At 41.7% G+C, this 8,031-nt stretch overlaps 1 long non-coding RNA gene across 1 annotated transcript; it reads left to right on the forward strand.

Annotated features, from left to right (window-relative positions):
* Positions 1 to 716: 716 nt before the first annotated feature.
* LOC109369296 lies at positions 717 to 7,817 on the forward strand. The gene is made up of 3 exons (XR_004160839.1): positions 717 to 1,072; positions 3,787 to 3,890; positions 6,145 to 7,817. It is a non-coding gene; the product is annotated as an uncharacterized LOC109369296 (long non-coding RNA).
* The last annotated feature ends 214 nt before the right edge of the window (positions 7,818 to 8,031 follow it).

Raw genomic sequence — 8,031 nt, forward strand, 5'->3', positions numbered from 1 at the left:
TATAAGCGCTGCAAATATCAGCAGGACTTGTATAGTGACTGGATTTGGAGAATTTAATGGCTGGTGAGTAATTGTAGTGAAATGTAATTCTCTATAATTATGTCATTTTAGATTCTGAAGATTTGTGTAGAAATCCTACGGCTGGAAGGTAAAAAGAGAGAGAACAAAACAGAAGATTGGGATGAGTGTGTGGAAGTTTAAATTGCTGAACATCTACACCAGGGGTCTTGATGAGTGCAGGGCAGCACTTGGGTGTTCACATCTGGCTGGTAGTCCCTGTGAGACCTGAAGTCACAGCAGTTCTCCCTTGTCTGAACGCCTGCCCACAAGCTCTGCACCAGGGCCCCTCAGAAGGGATGCTCTCTCCACCAGACACAGCTCTGGTGCCAGAACCAAATCCTGGCTCTAATGTGAGGTTGCACTCTTAGGGTCATTGTAATGTGTGATCAAGGTTCTCACCGTGACACCGAGTCTGTGGGAAATTGTAAGGAAACTGCAAAGCAGGATGGTGTCTTGTCTCCAGGGAACTAGAGATTTCTTCCTTCTGATTTCTTATGTGGTAACTCTAACTGCTCAAAAAAAAAAAATCCCTTTTCCCTTTGGATCCCATTTGTTTTCAACATCAATTAGAAAGGAAAGTACTGCTTCACTGAGTATGAAGGACAGTAAATCCTGAATTCAAACGAAGGGGATTTTTTTTCTTTCGCAAGAGGCACTGAGAATACAGGGTTAATTTTCTTTTGACGTGCCTTTCTTGTTTTTATTTCCTTTAACAGAACCCCTTTGTTTCATACATTTGATAATTGTTTCATTATGTAGTGGCACACCATCCTGTGAGACCGCAGGAAAGGCTCCAAATGTCCCTTCTTGTGCACGCAGCTCAGACAACCTGGAGCTGTTTTAGTACGGGGTCTTCACCTGCAATTGGAGTGACTTTTTTTTTTTCCCTCCCCCCAATAAATCCAGCAGAACTGGAGAGGAAATTGCAAAGGTGAACTTTCTGCTTTGCGAGGATGGGGACAAGCGGCGCGATGTGCGCGGAGCACAGCCCGGTGCCACCTGGCGGCAGCAGGTAACATACTTGTAGCAGATTGCTCCGCGCCTTTGAACTGCTGGCTCTGATTGATCAAAGGCGGGTCCGAACCTCCCGCTGCAGGTTCAAACACGGGGTTGCCTCTCATTTGGTGTGCTTCTTTTTTTTTTTTTCTCCTTTTCTTTCTTTTTTCCTCAATTGCAACCAGCTCACAAAACACGCTTGTTTTCTAAAAGCTCGCAGTCTATTCTTAACTCCTGGCATGGGATGAGAGAGGAAAGAGGGCAAAATTTGCTGACATAAGTGCAGGAGGAGAAATCTTAATTTCAGTTATATAATGAGGTAAATGTTCGTACTTAAATATGTTTTCTTCGTAAAATTGGATCTCTAATTTCAATTACTTCTATAAAAGAGATTTGAAATATGGCTTGGTTTTGTGTAATGTGCTCTTTGCGTTACTGCGAGCAGTTGTTGAGTTTTTACATGTTCATTAATTACAGTGGCACTAAAGCAAATCCTACTTCATTAAATTGGTGTAGGCCTTCAGGGACGGGCGATTTGTCCTGCTGTAATGAGCAGTTTGCTTCACATCCTCTGTAGGAAGAACCTGGTAGGAAGTGATGGTGAAACACAGGAAAATGTGTAGTTGTAAGGGATAAAAGTGTGACTGTAACTTGGGGAGCTATGAAACTCATGAGGCAAGAAGCAGAGTGGATGGTGAAGTGGCATTTCAGTGGTGTGGGCTGAAGGCTGCTTGCTGAGAGGCAGAAGCTGTGCTTACCGTGCAGGGATACAACAAATAGAAGTGAAAACATTTTCAGAGAGTTTGTTAAAGGAGCAGAGGGGACTGCTGCTCCTTCAGTGCCTGTGGTTTGTACCAGCTTAATGTAAGGTAGAGTACTTCAGAAGTGTGGCTATAATGAGAGTTTCAGTACAGGCTGGAAAAGCCACCAGATGGGTGAAGTTCAGGTGGGTAGAGAAGCTGTTCTGCAGGCCCTGAGGCAGTGCTACAAGCCAGGCTACAGCCAGCTGACCAATTCTTGCAGCAGCTGTGCTTACAGCCACAGTGCAGGTGTTCAAGTGGCCAAGGAAGGACGCTGGGCACCAATGAAATCCACCCATCAAAAATGTGCACAGCAGAAAGGTACTAAGACCCTTTAGATCTTTTCCCCTTTCTCTCTCTGATATAGCAGGCATTCGCAGCGCATAAATCAACTGCCCTGTGCTCTCTAAAACCCACTGCTGCTAAGATAAGATAGTGAGGAACGAACTCGCTGAGACCTGGTGCCTGTGTTTTGCAAAAACTACCTAAAGCCAGAGGTGCTGAGATCCAGCCGCATGCTAAAAGCTCGTTTGCCATCTAGTGGCTGCAGGGAGAACACAGGAACCTCTATGCTCTACGCTGATGACCTCTTGGTTTTTGTTCACGAGAGAAAAATTAAACATCTGATTAACAGCAGTATAGTGGGAGACCATTTTCCCCCACTCCAAATAACTCACGAGTGCTCCAGAAAGCGTGGGCATAAAAAATATCCTCTAAAAGCCAAGGCAGAATGGCACTTGGTGTTAGATATGCTGTTGGGCTGTAAAGGATGTTATTCTCTGATTTTGTTCTTCGCAGAAGTTTCTCTCCCAGTCTCAACTTTATTTTGACAGAGCAGAGGGGCTGGGAGGTCAGACTGAAGAGCACTGCTTTATTCATGGGGAGTGAAAGTGGTTGTCACAAACAATTTTTAATAATTGTATTTTATCCCTCTTTTGCACTGTTTCATCCCTAGTTCTGTACTGCTTTTCAGGCTTCTGCCTTTTGTTTGCCAGATTTAAAATAGGAGGAGATGTGGAAGTCTGAGAACTGTTTTGTGTGGTAGAAACAAAGCCACACGCACAGATGTTGTTAGTATCACGTTGTTGTTAGGTTACATGCAATGTGGTACGTTTGTCAGTGTTTTTTCTTGGTTACCTTTTACATTTCTTTCTCTTGGAGAATGTAAACCATTTCAGCCCATTTTGTATTTTCCTGAGACTTGGTCCTTTGGGAAGTTCAGCAGTGCAGTTATGAGCCAGCAAAGTTCTTACTGAATAATTGTCTTCAAAACAGACAACTCAGCAATTAGCTCTGAGCTGTTAATTTGGAGTGCCTTAACAGTGTGTGCAGTTGTGTGATAAGGTCTTGAGGCTGGGTCAAAGTTCTCAGCATTTCACAGGATCAAGCCTCCATTTCCCATGTCATTTTCAGCTCTTCGTTTACTACAGCTGCTCAGTCGGGTGGCTCTTGCATCTTCTAATGCTTTCTCATTTAAAAAGTGTTCTTAGGAAGAGATCAGAAAGAGAGACAAGTGTATGTGCTGTACTGCTGGCTGTGGATATGGGATGTGATAGTCTAATTCTCTGCTTCGACTTGAGCATGAAATTTGGCTTTGATCTCCAAGACCAAAGCGGTGGGACAGAGCCCAGCACAGAAGGGGATGGAGGTCTTTTTCAGTTTAGACACTTCAAGATCCTGAGATGTCGACAGGAATGACATCCTGGCCAAAACAAGCGTGGTGATGTGTGTGTGCATCACCTCAAGTTTGGTTCGTGAGCAAAGAGCAAAACCAACCACCTGTCACATTCATTTGGTCAACTCCCATAAGGTTCTGCCTCCAATTGCTTTTTATAAACACTTTTATATAAAAGTGCCTTTAATATAAAACAATCTGAAGCTATTGTATACTACATTCATTTTATTCATCAAGTGATAATTTTGCTTGCAGATGCAATGCTGTCATCTCTTGGCTCATCAGAAAATGAAGGAAGCAGACAGCAAGGGGACTGCTTGAAATGAGCACAACAGAGCCAGCAAATAACCCACCATCAGGTAGAGTTGGTATCGCATGTGTTTATCTTTCCTCTGACAAGATTTTCCTCTTGTTCTTTCCCCAGTGTGAATCTGCACAACTTCATTGTAATTCAGTTATCTTGGGAGTCTTGAATGACATATTTTAATGCTGTCATTAATGGATTTGACTGTGTTTCCTTCAAGGGAAAAGATTTATTTTGAAAACTATGGCCAGAAAAAGATTATGGAATAAAATAAATGTTACTATAAATACACCTGAAAATCCACAGTATATTTGTAATGGTCACAGGTTATTTTTTTTACCTATTTGGGAGCATTAACAATAGATGACCTTTTATTCGCTGCTGCTTGACTGGGAGCCTGCCCTGAGCCAAGGAATAGATCCTACTTTTACTAAAGACTGTAGGTTGCATTCTCTCTACTAACTGAAGGAAATAAGGATCACCTTGACTCACATATGGAGCTTAACCAAAATAGAAGTAATATAAATGAAAGAAGAATTGAGTTCTATATATCTAAAGTCAGGAGGTGGATTACATGCTTTTATTAGCATAAGGTTTTGTTTGTAGGCTTTTTTTTTTTCATTTCCCAGTAGAGAAAAAAGAACAGATGTAAAGTTGTTAGATAGTGGTGCTGTTGAAATACAGCTGTTGCACATTGGTTTTAAATATTTATTACTTCAGGGGAGCACTGCTAATGGCTCTCCAAAGATAATCAATGTCTGTTGATAAGGGAGTCTTTGTAGTATTCCTGGTACAGTTCATGTCAACCTTGTGTTGGTTTTTTTTCAAAGCAGTGCTTACTGAGGTTGCTAAAATACCAGATTATCAGAGGCTCAAATAGTTCTGCATTAAATTCATTTGTTGCAAATGACTTGAGGCCTGGGATGGAAAAGGAAAAAAAGAATATATTGGCACCATATTTTCTTATCTAGACCTAGAGGAGAGCTTGAGCCTGTACCTAGTAAGATGACAATCTTCCCTTTCCTGCCCAAGGCAAGAAGCTGGTGGGCACATAGGATGTCTGCTCTGCACCAGGGCTGTGTCATGGGTGACTCAAGGACTTGTGAGCCACCACTGAGCTGCTGACCCCAACCACCACCCTCCCTCCTGGCTTGCTGTCACATGGAAGGCTGCCAAAATGACAACCTCCTAGCTGCAGAGACCACAGAAAGACTCCTGTAAAAGCCTGTACCACAATCACTGCAGCTCGAACCTTCCATCCTCAGCAAGAGAGGGGCAGGGCTTCAGCTGACAGTGCAGCAGGCAGGGGAAGCTGTTTATTGAGAACACATGCCTGAGTGGTGAACTCTGCAGCTTGATTACACTGTCTTATAATTGCTTTTTCCCTTATAAGCCTAACTGTTTTCATTACCAAGCCTGGGCTTGGAAAGAGAATAGGTGACACATTGAAACCAACTGTTTTCTCAGTACCTCGAAAGGAAAATACTTGTAATGTACTTCATGGGAATATGGGGCATTTCTTCATCACCTGAAACAGTTTTGCAGTGTGTTTTGTTTGTGAAAAAAAATATATTTGAGATAGATAGATATATATTTTTTTCAGTATAGTATACAAAGCAAGAGTTTAGTGGTTTGGAGCATTGTGACTTTTTAGCATTCAAAGTAAATGACATCACTAACTGGCTGGAAATTAGTCAGGAAAATGTTTAAAAATAGCACCGTTTTCTCAATAAATCTGTCCCTTGTTTGTATTAGAGGCATATGGGCTTACTTAACTGACAAAAACAAATTATAATACCGTTAGCACGGCAGAGACCTAGAGCTATAAAAGACCAAATAGGAATCCTGCTGACAGAATTGTTAATACTGATAATGCTGGGGGTGGTAGAAAGGATATTTCATTCATATAGAACGTTGCCATAGTCAGAGCCTCAGATAGGGAAAAAAAAAACTGTATTTTTGACAGGTTGAAAAGCAGTTGGCCAGAATAGCTTGGATGAACATATGAAGTTAGAGTTTAAATGGGTTAGCGGTCACATTTCAGACAGAACTGTCAGACAGATGAAAAAAGATATATTTTATTACATTATTCTGCAACTTGTTACACAAATACTTCTCTATTTTTAGTGCTTGTGAATCTGCTTGCTCCCTGTGAGTTTCCAGCAGATGCGGTTTTATGTATTATGACAAATTTGGGTCTGAATTTGAAACAATAAGTATGTTTTGGCTTGTTTTAGAATCATCTTTTCTACTCATCCTTCTGCCATTCGCTTCCTTCAGTCATTATTAATTTTTTTTATTTCAAACAGATGTGCCTGGCTTCCTGTCAGAAAGGCAAACAGCTGATGAAGGTGGACGTGACAAGCAAGTAGAACTATGGGAGAGAGAGTGGGCCAATCCAGTAGCTTGGACTAACTCCCTGTCTACATTAAAGGATTAAATCAGAGAGGCTGCATGGACAGAGAAGTAAGTACTTCATTATTTTTAAACAATCACAGGATTTTTTTAAATGCAATTCCTACCAGGCAAATCTTCGCTGCTTGTTTTGTTTGTTTGTTTTCCAGCATAGTGCTATCATCTTCAGTTAGAGATTGAGTAGGAAGGGAATAAGAATCTATTTTGTGCATGCAGGCTTGTTGTTTTTTATCAGGATTTGTGCCTTCCTCTTGTTCTTGGTGGTTTGCTGCTGTAATTGTTTGGCTCTCTTTACCAGAACAGTTTGGTGGCTTTAGGTGTTCTAAACTCTCCTGGGCCTATTGCAATGGCCAATGTTGGCATTCCTATGAAGAAACATCTAGCTTTGGATGCAAAGGAGAGTAAATTTGTTGAGCAAGGAGATGCCATTGCTTATATCAAAAGATTCCAGGATGAGAGTTGATGGCTTTAGGTTGTGCCAGGTGAGGTTCAAGTTGGATATGAAGAAAAATTTCTTCTGTGAAGCAGGCTGCCCAGGGAGTGGAGGGATCTCCATCCCTGGAGGTGTTCCAGAACAGTGGAGATGTAGACATGATTGGTGGGCTTGGTGATCCTAGAGGTCTTTTCTAATCTTAACGATTCTATGGAAAATCAGACAGATTATGTTCAGAACTGAAAAACCAACAAGGCTAATTTTGTACTCTTAACTTTAAATCGGATCCTATGTTTTTCTGCTCTTTGAACATGCAATGTGTGAATGTGGCCTATTGTTCTCCTAAAAGAACTGTACTCATCTCTGCGGGGCTTATCAGCTGCAGCCATCACTAAGTAATAACACAGCTGTGCTGAGACCTATAAAAAGGGCAAATGACACGTAGGTAGAGAGGACAGTAAAGATGTGGCTCGAGGCTCAGGTTTCAAGAGGCAGCCAAATACAGTCATTAAGTAAACCAGAGCCACCCTGTTAACAAAGTCTGCAGGCTCACATTCACAGAACATCTCATAGATTACAAAAGAAATGTTTTTGCACTCCTCAAGGGACTGGCTTCTGAACACATCTATAAATTGCCTAATGAGAGATGTAAGTGTATTTTAATACTTGTACACTGTGTCCCAGGGAAAACATAATCCCTAGCATTGAGCACAATGGTGACAGACGCGGGTACTTTGCTGTAGGGATCTATTAGAAATGTCAGTCGTATAATTAAACTTCAAAAATATTTCTTATTGGAATATCTAGAGATAAGAAAGATATGAATGTCAGACCTCTGAAGCCCATTCCCAAGCTGACACAGAGGGCAAGCAGAGCAGCTGCCATAAAGCAGCCCTATGTCACGGCTTGGGGCTGTATGTGCCTGTGACACACGTGGCATTTCTCCTCAGTAACAGACATCTTGTGATTTCTATGACTATGAGGATGGTTCTGAAAGAATAAAAACACTGAGAACAGTATGATGCCTAACTGCCACCAAACTTGGAGGCACTGCAGTCTCTGAAAAGAGACCACAGGACTGGAGGATGGATCTCCACATCTCTTCACAGCTGTGGCACTATGATGTGACAGTGGTTAGGTCATTTCACCTTCATAAAGTTTCCTTCTCATTTGATCTCTTATTTGTGAGGATGGTCAAGGTACAGAGTTTGTTGAAGAGATGTAGTTCCATGTTCAGAACATGCTTTTCTTGCTCTGGAAAGACTGCACCATTTTTCCAGCAAGGCAGGACTCTTGGAACTGATCAATTTACTCTCTCCTCTAATAAAATTCTCACACTGGCCTTGCA

This window comes from Meleagris gallopavo, chromosome 10, assembly GCF_000146605.3.
Source record: "Meleagris gallopavo isolate NT-WF06-2002-E0010 breed Aviagen turkey brand Nicholas breeding stock chromosome 10, Turkey_5.1, whole genome shotgun sequence".
NCBI classification, from domain to species: Eukaryota; Metazoa; Chordata; class Aves; order Galliformes; family Phasianidae; genus Meleagris; species Meleagris gallopavo.